This window comes from Tamandua tetradactyla, chromosome 11, assembly GCF_023851605.1.
Source record: "Tamandua tetradactyla isolate mTamTet1 chromosome 11, mTamTet1.pri, whole genome shotgun sequence".
NCBI lineage: Eukaryota > Metazoa > Chordata > Mammalia > Pilosa > Myrmecophagidae > Tamandua > Tamandua tetradactyla.
In genome coordinates, this window is record NC_135337.1 from 24,030,246 (window position 1) to 24,045,315 (window position 15,070).

At 37.0% G+C, this 15,070-nt stretch overlaps 1 protein-coding gene across 16 annotated transcripts in view; it reads left to right on the forward strand.

Annotated features, from left to right (window-relative positions):
* PLPPR5 (phospholipid phosphatase related 5) overlaps window positions 1–15,070 on the forward strand; it is a 413,822-nt gene that overhangs the window by 75,611 nt on the left and 323,141 nt on the right. For 13 of the 16 annotated variants that reach the window (XR_013159284.1, XR_013159281.1, XR_013159282.1 and 10 more), the window contains one exon: window positions 8,657–8,728. The exons of the other annotated variants lie outside the window; for them this stretch is intronic. The gene's annotated coding sequence lies outside the window, so the exon portion shown is untranslated. The remainder of the gene's footprint in view (window positions 1–8,656; window positions 8,729–15,070) is intronic. 16 annotated transcript variants of the gene reach the window in all.

Below are 15,070 nucleotides of genomic sequence, written 5' to 3' on the forward strand. Positions count from 1 at the left end.
TTGCCAAATCTTTCCTTCTATCTCTCCAATGAGAATTATTTATTCTTTCTATTGTGCTCTCACAACATTTTGTTCTCACTTATAATACTGATCACATTATATTATAATTATATTTAGCTGTGTGTGTATGTGCGTGTGTTGCCAGATTAAGTGCTCATTGAAAGAAAAAATGCTTTAACTCACTTTTTTACTCCTTTACACCCATAGCACTGGCTGGGAAATTGTAGGCTCCCAAAAAATATTTATTAAATTAATGAATTGTCTATCTTCTATCTTTCAACCTCTTCATGAACCATTCACCACCTTACCCTCTTTATTCCATTGGCCTTCTTTTAATTTTTTCCCAACAGGACAGCAAAGTGTGCCCTGCTACAGGATTTGGCACATCTGTTCCTTCTCCTGGAACAATGGTCTTCCCCTACTTTGCATCAGGTTAATACCTATTCACTATTTGACTCTCAGTTTGGACATCTCTTCTTGAATGACACTGTCCCTGAAGTCCCTGGCCTGGTAATTCTCCCTATTATACATGCTCATTGTAATATATTCTTATTATTCTTAGGGATTTTCACAATTGTGATTGTATATTACCTGGGCAACCATTTGATTCATGACTGTCTCTCTCAAAGTATGTTAGGTCCTTGAAGGCTGTAACTACACCTGGTTTTTGCACTGTGGTATCTCCAAGACCTGAGAACATTACCTGGCACAAATGGTGATAAAGTATTTGCATTTAATGACAATGTTTTGAAATGTTTCCCAAAAGTATCCTCAAAGAGGAGCTGTGAAATCAATTTGAGAATTTATAAGCTTGTTGGAAAAAAAGGGATAAATTGATCAAATCTATTTGAAGGGAACAACACTTATTTGAATAATTCAGTTATTGTAGGTTGTATCTATCTCTCTCTCTCTCTATCATTGTGTTGGTTTGAAAGGATGTATGTCCCCTAGAAAAGCCATGTTTTAATCAAAATTTCATTTTGTAAAGGCAGAATAATCCCTATTCAATACTGTATGTTTGAATCTGTAATTAGATAATCTCCCTGGAGACGTGATTTAATCAAGAGTGGTTGTTAAGCTGGATTAGGTACAGGCATGTCTCCACCCATTTCAGTGAGTCTTGATTAGTTTCTAAAGTCCTGTAAAAGAGGAAACATTTTGGAGAATGGGAGATTCAGAGAGAGCAGAACAGAATGACATAGCCATGAGAAGCAGAGTCTACCAGCCAGCGACCTTTGGAGATGAAGAAAGAAAATGCATCCCGGGGAGCTTCATGAAACAGGAAGCCAGGAGAAGCAGCTAGCAGATGACACTGTATTTGCCATGTGCCAGTCCAGATGAGAGAGGAACTCTGGCTGCTTTCACCATGTGCCCTTCCACTTGAGAGAGAAACATTGAACATCATCCGCTTTCTTGAACCAAGGTATCTTTCCCTGGATACCTCTGATTGGACGTTTCTATAGACTTGTTTTAATTGGGCATTTTCTTGGCTTTAGAACTGTAAACTAGCAACTTATTAAATTTCCCTTTTTAAAACCCATTCCATTTCTGGTATATTGCCTTCTGGCAGCTAGCAAACTAGAACAATCACCTACATATCTCCACAACTCTCAGATATGTTCCCCCAGCATTCAGCTTGGTGGTATTTTCATAGACTCCCTTCAGCCACTGAAAGTACAGCCACCCCGGGCATGTGGGGGGGGGGGTACTGCAGCAAAAAGAATATAGATACTGGAGTCAGATCTGGCTTCAAATAGCTTGGTCACTCCCAAGCTATGTGATCTTGGACGATGTGGCCTCTTAGAATTTCCGTTTCTTCATCTATAAAGTGGAATTAACCAAAACTATTGTATGTGACAGTTGCAGAGATTAACATATCCTTGTTTTCTAATCATCCTTGCTAATCCTCATTAACCAAGGAAAGTATCTTTTAGGATCATGCTAGTTATCTTAAAAATGAATAAGATATTTTCTTGGAACTCAAGAAGACTATTCGCAGAGTTTGGTACATAAATCAGTGATTACAGCTAGGGATATCAGACAATAGTAGTGAGAGAACAGAATAGTTCAGGACCACGGAGAGGTCTGGCGATGTGGGTATCTATCATAGTGGCGGGGCTGGGGGAGGGGCTCCTAATGCTGGCAATGGGGGCAACCATCAGGGGGTGGCATTGCCAATTTCGTCATACGTTATTTAGAGCCATATCGGTTAGTACATACTATAGTCACACAGCTTGCGTCAAATCTTGGCTTTTCCCAACACAAACGTGATTTGGGGCATGTCTTTTAATCTCCCTCAGTTTTATCTTCTGCAATAGTAGTAATAGCTAAAACTTCCAAAGCACGTGCTATGTGCCAGGCATTTTTCTAGGTCCTTATGTATTTTAACTCATTTAAACCTTATGACAACCTCATTTTACGAAAGAGAAAATGAGGAAGGATAAATTAACAAGTATCTTGCCCAACATCACAGAATTAGTGAAAATAGCAGAGCTGGGATTCAAATCCAAGCAATCTGGCTCCAGAGTTCCATGCTTCATCGTAACTGACTCTATATAGTGCATTTGATAATGATACATACACACCAAACACTTAACACATTCTGTGGTAGAGTTGCTTTTTTCAAAGTAGAGTTGCTTTTTGTGTTGCTGTTATTATTATTTTTTTTTTTGCTTTTTGTTCTTTTCGTTTAGATGATTCTCAGGGAAATAAACCAAAACCTATTTCTCTAGTTTTAACCAACAGGCATAGGCAGAGAGTAATCTAGGGCAATATTTTTGCACTTTAAGAGCCCTCTGTGGAAAACTATTATAATTCAGGATATCAATTTTATTTACCTAATAATTGTAAATGGGAAACAATACTAAATTAAAAGAAAATCCATTACTATTTCCTAATTTGACAACTTATTTTGTCTCTCTGAATGTAGCAAATACATTTCATTATTGATGGCTCATATTATGAAATTAAGTAGGTAAAGCATTTCAATGCTATAAAAAATTAAAAGCAAAGTTAACAGAAAAAGATGAAATCTATTTTTTAAATCACAGCAAAGCAAATTTTGCATGACTCCACAAGTAGCCTCTATTAACCTTTTAAATCAGCAGAAAAATTATAAGCTAAAACAGTGCATACACAAATCTCGTTATCTAAAGAAAATAATTGCAACATTAGCATTTAGTATGAAGTGATGATATGCTTCTCTTTTGTATAGTTTACTCATTTTAAAACAAGTATGACTAAGGAATTTAAATCAACCTTGAACATGGAATAACCCTGAACATGTTTAAATATGCTACAGTGCTTAAAAAAGTCCTTAGAGAAATTAATGGTATGAACCGATTAAATATTAGTGTCTGGATGAATCATTTATTAGATGACTCTATTGTGAGAGCTAATGCATGCCTTTTCCCAGAGGAAAATATCCCCCTGGCAACAAATATTTATTTGTCTCTAACGTTCTCTGGTTTGTTATTGTAGAGATGTATATTACATTGACTTTATCTCTGCTTTCATTTATAAAATAGATGCTGTTATCTGCTCTCAAAGCAGGGCCAACAGCTGCATTTTCTAATTTATGTTTCTGAATCATAATGAGTGTTCCTAGACATGTACTTTTTTTCTTGGGTTGTTATCCATCTCCACTCTGAAAACAGAGATATGAAGAATTCACGCTCTTTCCCAAATGAAAACACACAAGGTGAATGGATCGTTTAGATATGAGCTTACTATTTAGGATATCTCCAAAACTTCATCGATTTAACTTATTATGAAAAGCCCAAAGTTAACTACTAATTAAATTTTCTTCTAAGAAAGATGCTTATTGACCATCTATCCTATTACCCACATAATGTGTTAATGTTTTATGGCCATTATCATTATTTTTTATAATCTTCATAATAAGATAACATCATCAATGGAGTTAAATAAGCTGTTCAAGGTCCTACAGTGAGTAGGAGTCAGAGCTGAATCAGAAGCCCAAAACTTTCTGACTCCAAAGCAGGTGCACTTTCTACTTAGCCAGTGGTTCCCCAGGTGTTTCGCAGTGGTTTCTTTGGTGCTCTAGGGAAACCAGAAAGTGACACAGGGCTGCTGTGTTTTGGAGGAAGAATACAAGAGGGGTCTGAGCAGATAAGATGTGGGTTCTTGGCATGTACCATGGAATCCTTTTTTTTATTTCCTACTTTGGCTTTTTCTTATTATTTTATTTGACAAAAGCATTCTGCCACCAAAATCAATTTGAATACCACTATAACTACACATACGGCTCTTAATTTTCTCTGAATAGAAAGGGATAGAAACTCCTTTGAGTAACTTTATTTATTACCACTATCATGTTCCTTTTCCTATCTTCCTTGATCCTACTTTATATCTCTTTGGAGTGCTAATGTAGTCTTCCCTGACTACAACAGATTTCTCTTAAATCTACCCATGTTTTATTTCACCTGCACTTGGGATGCAAGCTAAAGGATAAAGAAGAAGGGCCTAACAGAGGGAGGTGCTGAACTGAGAGTATGAGTTAAACACATCACCATAGAAGCTGCCACACTGGTGTCCCTGAAACCCTTCCTTTCCCACCAAATTATCTGTTTCGCTAGTCATGCTTTAATCTTTCAGTCTCATTATATATGTAAGTTTTGCCCTTCAAAAGCTGTCAGTGAATTTTTTTTTAAAATGTAACATAATTAAACCCATTAATAAATGGGTTTTAATGTAACAAAGGGAGCTCGACAACCTTTTAAAAGACTCTTGAAAGAAGTGTAGACAACCTACGTTAAGTCACTTGAATTTTGCTGCAATTTTGAGAATTTGAAGTCAATGACATGGGAATATATTTCTTATAGTCAGTTACTGATTACTCATGTAGAGGCAACTGCTGCAATGGCCTCCATGACATAGAGTAGACATTATCAAAATACGTCCCCCAGGGTGCCTCAGGTTATCTTCATTTTAATCTGTTCTGTATAAACAAGGTCCAACATAGAAATTGCTCCAGTGCTAAAAAACGTTTAGAAACTATTGATGGGGTGGTAGATTAAAATGACAGGACTTTTCAAAATAAATGTAATAATAAAATGATTCTATGGAGAAGTGTTAAAAATAATTAAATAATCCATGCAGCAGTATTTCCTATGCCCCGATATTATATGTTTGAATAAAAGAAAAGCATATACTTTAAAAATAAACATTACAAAATCAAAAACTGGATTTTAATAAGAGGGGGAAATTTCTCTGGAATTGAATTCTCCCCCTCCAAAAAAAGATAATTTTATTTTTGCCTGAAGTGGTGATAGACCCATCTACTTCTCCTTATGATTACTTAATCTAAAAACTTAATCTACTTCTATTTATCTGAGATTGTCTTTATTTCACCTTAATTTTTGAAAGATAGTTTGCTGGATATAGGAGTCTTGGTTAACAGCTTTTTCCTTGAGCACTTTGAGGATGGAGTCTTATCGTTTTGGGGGCCTCCATTGTTTCTGATGAGAAGTCAGCTGTTGATCTTATTGAAGTTCCCTTGCGAGTGACATGTTGTTTATTCTTGCTCCCCAAGACAGAGTGGATACCCTTAAGTGACACCTCAGAACCTCAGGTAGGGATAAACATACTTCGGACTGAAAAAAAAGCTCATTTCACCTAAAAAAGATTTGTTTAGTTAGAACCAGATTGTAATTTGAAAGAGTCAAGCAAAACCTAAAAAGGTGACAGTATTGTGCAGGCAAAGAGTATAGACAAAGCTGATATGCCTGGATTCCAACCAATTATGCTTCTTGATAACTATTGGCATTGGATAGGTTATCTCTCAGACGCTCAATTTCATCTTTAAAATGGAGATGATGACACTGATGTTAATTTGCAGGCTAAATGGGTTATTATGTTCAATACATTTAGTGAAGTGCTCAATGAAGATTAAAATATTAATTCTCAATTGCTTCCATTTTTCCCTTGCTAACAACAAACTTGAGTGGCTTACTCAAAAACTATAACCTTACACCCATTCATTAACATGTCCAGATTCATTCATTTTCTTAGCCTTTAAAAATGCCTTTCTCCTAACTGGGTTCTTCTCCCTAATACCTCTTGTTCAGCTTTGAATTCTGTTCATTCTTCAAGACCACTTATATACTACTTCCTTGGAATAATATTTATAAAAGAAAGCCCAAATTAGGCCCTTGCCATTGTAGAAACATGTTTTCTGAACCTCTATCAATATGATGGCCCAAATACAGAAAATCTTGATTTGCCCCAGAACCTCAAACCATAATTGATTAATCAAGTTGACAAATTTATTATTAGATGTCTACTATATGCCAGGAGCCATGATGGGGGCCAGGGATACAAAAATGAGCAAAAATAAAAGGAACAAAAATAGTGCAGTTAAAGACATTTAAGAGGACATACTAATTTATTATAAGAGTAGTATACAGGATAATGATGTTTCAGTGGAGACCTGAGGAATGCCTATTTCTTTCACACAACTTGCGATCATCTGTACTTTCTATTTTGTCTACGCCCCACCCCTATTATACTGTAAATCATATGAAGACAAAGACTTTATCTTATTGACTGATAGAACCCTGACATCTTTACACCATGCCTGAAGCGTCATAAATGCTGCATAATTATTCATGTGATTAATAGTGAGGTAAAGTGCTTCTGGCCAAGGGTAGAGTTTGCAAAAACCCTAATGGGAAAATGTTAAGGCCAGAGGAGAGTATGGGGTTGGGCTCAGCCTGACATTAAGCAGGTGGGAGGCAAGGCTTTGGGAACAGTATTAGTCAGGGTTGTTCAGAGAAACTGAACCAACAGGATGTATAGATAGATACATGGATGTATGGCTACAGACAGACAGAGATGATATAGATATATAGAGATGATAGATATAGATATAGACAGTAAGTATTTATTACAGGAATTGGCTTAGGACTGGAAAATCTGAATCCCACAGAATAGGACAGAAGTTGGAAACTCAGTGAAGGTGATACTGAATTTCCCAGGAGAAGCTGCAAACTGAAGACTTTGATGATGAATTCCCTAGGAGAAGCTGACCAGCTAAAGCAGAGATAGACACTCTTCTTTCTGGCTGCTAAAAATCTTTAATTCTCCCTGCAAGGCCTCCAACTGATTGGATAAGGAGACTCCTCTCATTGCTGAAAATATCTCCTTTTTTGATTATAGATTTAATCAGACATAGATGAAATCAACTAATGATTTTAATACCTGAAATATGATTACAGTTACAATCAGACCAAACAACTGGACACCAGACCCTGGCCAAGGTGCCACATGAAATTAACCATCACAGTAATCATGATGAAGAATCTAGTGCTCATGCTAAACACCTCTCAGTCACCATATTTCAGGGCCCCTTCACTTCCTGATTTAGTCTTCTGAAACGAAAAGAGCACACAAACCACCGGTTCCTAAGAGATGAAAATTCTTAAATCCAACTACTAAATAATGAGAAAATGGAAATTCATGGAGGCTAAGTGACTTGCTCAGTTATCCTCTTGGAGACACTGGTATTGCTGAGAAAATCCCATGAGCCTCTTATCCTTTTCCATTGCTCTAGTTTACGAAATCTGATTCTGTGGCTAAGTGCCTGATTAGGCTCATAGAAGGGCACAATAGAGGCAGAGTCTAGCATTAGCCTAAACACAATAATATTGAAATTTGCTTAAGGATTTTATTGTATTTCTCTCTTCTGAAAGAAATAGTTCTTGTGATCAGAAGTATGTCACTTTCTCCTAATATATTCTATTTCTCAATACACCTCCAAGTGGAATTTCTTTTAAACAAACCTTGTGCATGGCAGTTTTATTGCTTGGAAGTTCAATTTGTTCCAGGGATAAATCTTTGAGTAAAACAAATGGTAGGTTTTCCGAAAACCCTCACAGGTATAGTTTTTCTTCTTGTTTATGTCAAAGGATATAAAGCTGGAAAAATAAACAGAAAAATGACCTGGTTAAGGTGGATCAGAAATCTCAACATTCAATGGCATGTACTAATAGTATGCACAAAACAGACCCCCAAATTAAGAATTAATTCAATTGAGGTAGACAGTGATAAAGAGAGAAAGAGGAAGGAATGAGGGAGAAAGGGAAGAGAAACTCAAACGTTACTTAACTATATCAAAAGCTTTTACATGGTGCCCTAAATTAGGACAGTCCATGGGAAGCTTTCAAACTACAAAAGTAAAAAAATGATATTATAGCTCCCATTATTGAGCATCTAGTAAGGGCTCAGATCTCTAAGTGTCTCAGCTCTGATGTTCACAACAACCTTGCTAAAAAATTATTATCTCCATTTTATAGACAAGATTACTGAGACCCAAACAGGTCTAATCACTTACCCATAGCCCCAGAACAAACAAGTGTTGGAGATGAGAGTCAAGCCCCTTATCCATTTTACTCTAGAGCTCAAATTAATTTCCTTATGGGTGCAGTCTCTGGAAACTGCCCCACATGTGACTACTGCTGCTAAAACCAGCCACAGGAATTTGTCCTCTGTGTACCACAATAAATAAATAAATAAATAAATAAATAAATAAATAAATACGTACATGCATACATAAATACATAAATAAATCCACCTTCCATCTCCAAGAAAGGTCCCTATTCAAGTTGTTTGTCCACTCTCTATATCCACCCCTTAGGAACATTGGTTTCCAATGCTAACATCACCAAATATAAAGCAGAAGCTCAACTTTGGGATCAATTTTACTTAGGTAAGTGTTCCAGAGCAGTTAAGTATGATTTTTAATTTGGATTTGGGGCGAGGTCAGGTGCAACATAATGGGGAGCCAGAAGTAATAATGCATGAAAGAAGATAGTTTTTTACTTACAGGTCCTGCATGGGGAGAGGGGTGCTACAAGGGGACACTGGGAAGCCAGTGGCTCTGGAGCCCAACCAGGAGGTAGGGAACAAATAAGGAGGCAGAAAGGGACCCCTGGGCTTGTGCCTTTATTGCGGCTAAAGGGAAGTAGTTAGTAGGTTTCCCTAGGTAGCCAAGGGTTAGTTAGTTTAAAGGGAGAGTGAGGATGAGTAGCTTATCAGTTGAGACCCCTGTGGATTCTTGGCTGTGGCATGTGGGTGGTGAGGGGCATGTGGACAAAGAGTCTAAGGGCAGTGGGGAGGATTAGCTTATCATTTGGGGTCAGCTGTGGGCTCTGGGAGAGCCGTGGGGGCACCTGGGTGATAACGGTTGGCTGGAGGTGATCGGTAAATACTGAGGCCTGGGCATAGAAGTTGGGTAATGGCTACAGCAAAGGACATGGCAAGATGGAGGCTGAGGCAGCAGAAGCATAATGGAAGCTCATGACAGCAAGGCACTTATTGCTGACAGACATTTCCAGGAAATTAGCTGGACTCTCTGGATGGCAGAGAACCTCGCAAATGGCTTAGCGCACCATAAAAGAGAAACAGTCTGGTGGGAAGTGGGTACAAAGAAGTTGCAACTTCAAATCCTAATCACTTTCATTTACAGCAGATCTAGGTTTCAAGACTGCAGCCTGCAAGTTTCTTTTGGTTAGTAAAGATAAGATTACCTACATAAACCATGGATTTCCCATATGCAGTATATTCTGTGAAACTTGTATTATCCAGGGGGTGGGAGAGGGGGAGGGAAGATTTCCCTGGATAAATATTTCTATCTTGTTGCCATAGTCATAATTGCAGTGTTTTTTTTTTTGTCATAAGTGTGTTTTTTTTCCCCCCTAGCCTATTTCTGGGAAGTATTTCAGAAATGGGGAAAAAAATTCAAGTTGTGATATTAACATCTATTTTTCCAGAGTAAATAGGTTATATTTATTTCCTATATATTTATCCCTTCTCTTTCCTTTAATTATTAAAAGCAGAAGCCTTTTACGGTGTGTTTTGATTTTAAAAATTAGGTCAATAAACTTTGAGTCACATTTCTAAATTCACATTTGCATCCCTAAAGCAAGTTATCCATTGAGGTTGCTAAGGCAACATTAGCTCTCTTGATACTATAAGTAAAAGATGATATAGATAAGAGTAATTTAAAAATGTTAATTAATCAAATATCTTCTATGAAAATATTTAGCAAAAATATTTTCGAAGTCTCTATTCCATGGTTTTAATTTTTAACCTTCTGGAGGAACTTTGAAAGCATTGAGTTAATTTTAATATGTTAAGTAGATAAGAAATAGTTAAGTTTCCTAAACACTGTTGCTGGTGAATATGTGAGTTAATATGCATCTTTCAACATTTGTTCAACTCTTGTTATTTGTCAAAATTAAGAAGCCCTGTTTGAGGGAAGAAATAAGGCAGATTTTAGATAACCATATTTCAGAGATTATCCTGTCAATGGTGTAGGAGAAAAAAAATCTTGATGAACACAAACACACATGAACATAAATGTATATATAGAACATATATATATACACACACATATACACTTATCATACACATACATGTATTTATATGCACACATACATTCATATTTCTAAACAAATAAAAACCAATATAATCATCTCTAAAATATGACCAATGAAAGGAAAATGTTCAATGATAAAAAATAAGAAAATTGGAATATTTGAACACTTAAGCCAGGAATCTGCAAAGCATTTTTTGTTTCAACATATTCATAAGGTTGTTTGATATTTGGATGGAGAATATAAATTTCTGGTTTTATATTTTATATTACACTCAGCCTTTTGTATTTTCATGTATTTACTCATTTGGACAGAATGGATCATAACATAAACATCGTAATATAAAGAGCACAAATTTTCAGGTGCAATTATGTTAGCATAGAATTTAATAAATTGTGTATGTGAGAATATTATTTCTTCAAGAAGCCTCAGGGCTGTTTGTTTCTTTTGTATATATGGAAGCATTAAATAATAATATCAGAACCAACTGACTTGACTGACTTTGTTAAAATTCCAAGGAAATCAGTAAGATTTTGTCAGCAGAAAGTTTTTGTAATGCTCTGTCTTATAATATGCTTTGCATAAACAACAGAAACTTAATAGAAATTAATATATCTACTTTTATTGTACTGATTAGCCCCAGGTGTTTAGCAAACATTATTTGCTTAATCCTCAGAGAAATTCTGCGAGGTAGTTATTAATCCCATTTTACAACTAAGAAAGCTAAGTATCTGGAAGTTAATTAGCCCAAAGTCACCCAGCTCATAAATCAGCCCCAAGCTTGTTTGATTTCAAGAACTCTGCTTTTGCCACTAGACTGACTGTCTTTGCTGTAAGCCAAATGCTTATATTCTGCCAGTACAAACAATTTTCCTGTTAATTTTAGGTTATGCTGCATGTACTTAGAGTCCCTTCTCCACTTTGATCAGCCAGAATAACTAGTTTTGCTGTGATAACAATTTAACTCTGAAACATCCATGCCTTAACATAAAAGTTTATTTCTCACTCACTCATATCCACTGTTGGGTGGTGGCAGGAGCTCTGCTCCTCAGGCCACTTAAGGTTGACTGAGACTTCACCATCTGGAATCTCACAGGTGCAACATGAAGGGGAGAAAGAATGAAGCACAGCACAGAGACTTTTCATTCCAGTGCCTTAGGCTGGAATGACAAAAGTCACATCTGCTCATATGAATTGTCCATGACTAGTCCTAGGGCCTCACCTTTCTATAAGATCTCAGGGGATTACAGCTTTTCTTATGCAAGGAAGAAAAGAACTGTTTATCGGTGAATACTAGCAATGTGTATTATAGCCTTCATATTGTACTAATTCTGAATAGCGTTAAGAAATATTTTAGATATTCATTGGTAATCACTCCAAAAAAGACTTATTCCTTCCAAATTATTTGAGGAAAGGCACACAGACCAAAAAGAAAATGATTAACGATAAAAGAAGCAGTAAGAACGCACAAAAACAAACAAGCAAAATGAATTAAATAGATAAGGGAAATAAAACCAAACCTAATTGTATAAAATATTGATTAGAAAATAATATAAATCTTGAATTAAATAGAAAAAAATGTTGTCAGCTCTATTACAAAAAGCAAAACCCAACTACAATGCATACTGTGTGTGAGTCACACACAAATCTAATTAAAGTCAGAGGAATTCTATATGAGTCAAATGCAGATGAAAGCTACTAGGAGATGAAACCAAAGATGTGGCATGGATTATCTAAAATAGCTTCACTACAAAATATGAAAGAAATAAAATAAGCTAATTAAACATCCAAGTAATTGGGAAGAGATCACCAAAGCATATGCAAGAGATCACCACAAAGGAAGGTTTGAATAAAGATATTACTGAATTTTGACACTAGGGAAACTAAACAGTAGAATCAATCATACATTCCCCACATATTCCTTGAAAACAGCAGCAGCAGCAAAAACAGCCATGAAATCAACAATTTAAATTTGAGATTCCAAAAGAAGAGAAAACAAAAATCAAACGTACCTCAAGTTGATACAAAGAAAAATGAGTAATGGAAGATATGGGACAATTAAAAAAGAATTAGGAATCCATCCTTTTAGTAATATCTGAAAACCAGGATGAAATGGCATCATTGATGAAATATAAATTAATTGGGATCAAAAAGAGAAACATATCAGATTCCAATAACTGAGACAGTTGTCAACAGAGATTCTTGAAAAATGTTTCAGATCCAGTTCATTATAACCATGAATTCTTTCAAAACCTCAAGAGAAAAAGAAGCATTCTATTATTTAAACTGTACTTGATCTCAGTAAAAGAAGGAAGCTTTTCAAATTATTTTATGCAATGAGAATTACACATATGCTGGAATCTGGCAAACATAGCATAGAAGCAAACAACACCAACCAATATTATGAATATTAGGGTAAAAAATATGACATACCCTCTGTGGTGGCTTGGAGCTATGAACTCCAAAAAAGCATTTTCTTAAATTTAATTCATTTCTGTGGGTGTAAACCCATTGTAAACAGGATCTGTTTAAGGTGATACTTCAGTTAAGGTGTGGCCCAAATGAATCAGGTTGGGCTTTAATTTGGATTACTGGAGTCCTTTATCAGCAGAATGAAAGTTACCCCAGAATGCCACAGTCTTTTGGGAGAATGCATCACCCTGATGATGTCTTGATTTTGGAGTTCTCCCAGACTGAACACTTTCAACCGATAAATTCCTGTTGTTTAATCCAACCAGTATTGTTTTGGCAGCCAGAAAAACTGAAATGGATTTTGGTGCCAAGAGTGGGGTGCTACCATTGCAAATACAAAATTATGTGCAAAAAAGTTCTGTAATTGGAGAAGAGGTTGGAAGAATTGTGAGGTTTTTTGAAAGAGAAAAAGCTAGATTGCTTTGAAGAGACTGTTGGTAGAAGTATGAACACTGAATACTGCCGATGAGGCCTTAGAAAGAAATGATGAATGTGTTATTGGAAGCTGGAGGAAATGCAACCTTTTCTTTAAAGTGGCAGAGAACTTGGTACAATTGAGTTCTGATATAAAATGGAAGGCAAAATTTGAAAGCATTGAGCTTGGATATTTAGCTGAGGAAATTTCCAAGCTCAGTGTGGAGGATATGGTTTGGTTTCTCCTTGAAGGTTATAGTTTAAAGAGAGAGGAAAGAAATAATCTGAGAACTTAACTTTTAAGCACATGTAAAGCAAAAATTGATGGCTTAGAAAATTTTGAGCCTGTCTAGATAGTGTGCTCTGAGGTTCCAGAAAGTGAGACCCTGGACAATTGGTCTCCATTTGAAGGTTTAATTGAACATGGATACAGTCAGCCATTTCAGTGGAAGTCAGGATTGGAAATGCAGCTATGCAAGTATGATTTGTGGAAGGTTTTATTGTCTGATGGTTTGGAACCCCGTGAACTGCGTGCGAAACTTGTAAGGTTTTTGTGAAATTTGGATGAGCAGAACCATTGCCAACCTGGAATGAAAGGGACAGAGAAAGGATAAATTGAAGAAAGAACGACCTCAAGGGCAGAATCATGGAATCCAAGGCCTAGACTGCAGAAATCTCAGGACAAGAGAGCAGGCCCATCTAGTGTGTGGAAAGAGCAGATTCACCCCTGCATTTGGAGGGGCAGGGCATCTGCCCCAGCACTTGGAGGGGGCAGGCCTTGTGCCCCATTATGCAGGGAAAGTGCTGCACCCCAATGCTTTGAAGGGGCGGGGCCTGTATCCTGACATTCGTGGAGAGACTGGACACCATCCTGATGCTTGGAGAGAGTGGAGGCGTCACCCCAGAATTCAGGAAGAACATGGTCACTGCACAAGTGATTGGAATGGGTGCAACTATGCTCCACCAGGCAGAACGTGGTCACTGCACAAGCGCTTGGAACAGGTGCAACTATGCTCCACCAGGCCTGGAAGACAAAGCTTCTATCCAGAGACAACTCTCAAACCTTAAAATCTAATGGAATTTGCCCTGCTAGGTTTCAGAAGTGTTTGAGACCTGTGACCACTGGTTCCTTCAAATTTCTCCTTTCTAGAATGGGAATGCTTATCCTATACTTGTGTCTCCATTGTATATTGGAAGCAGATAACTTATTTTTTAGGTTTTAAATGTCCACAGACAGAGGGGAATTGTGCCCCCAGTTATGCCATACTCATAACTGAGATCATGTGCTGAGTATTATTACTGAAATGACTTAAGGCTTTGGGATGTTGTGACAGAATGAAGGTAGTTTGCATGTGCAAAGAACATGTCTTTTGGGGGTCTAGAGGGTAGAGTCTGGTGGTTTGGAGTTATGTACTTATCCTAGAAAATCTTGTTCTTAATCCATGCCTGTGAAGGTGTACCCATTTTAAGCAAGATCTGTTCAGGATTAGATGTCATTTAAGGTGTGGTGCAAATGAATCACATAGGGCTTTAATTTGGGTTACTGGAGTCATGTCTTATATAAGTAGAGTGAAAGTCAGTCAGAAAACCCGACAAGGAGCAGCCAGAAGCTGGAAGTCAATGGGAACAAGAAGCCAGGGGAGGCCACCATGTGCACTGCCATGTGACAGAAAATCCAGCGACCAGGGATCATCAACAGCCAGCCCCAAAATACCACAGTCTTCTAGAGAAAGCATTGCCTTAATGATGCCTTGACTTTAGATATTAGCTTAAAACCGTGAGCCAAT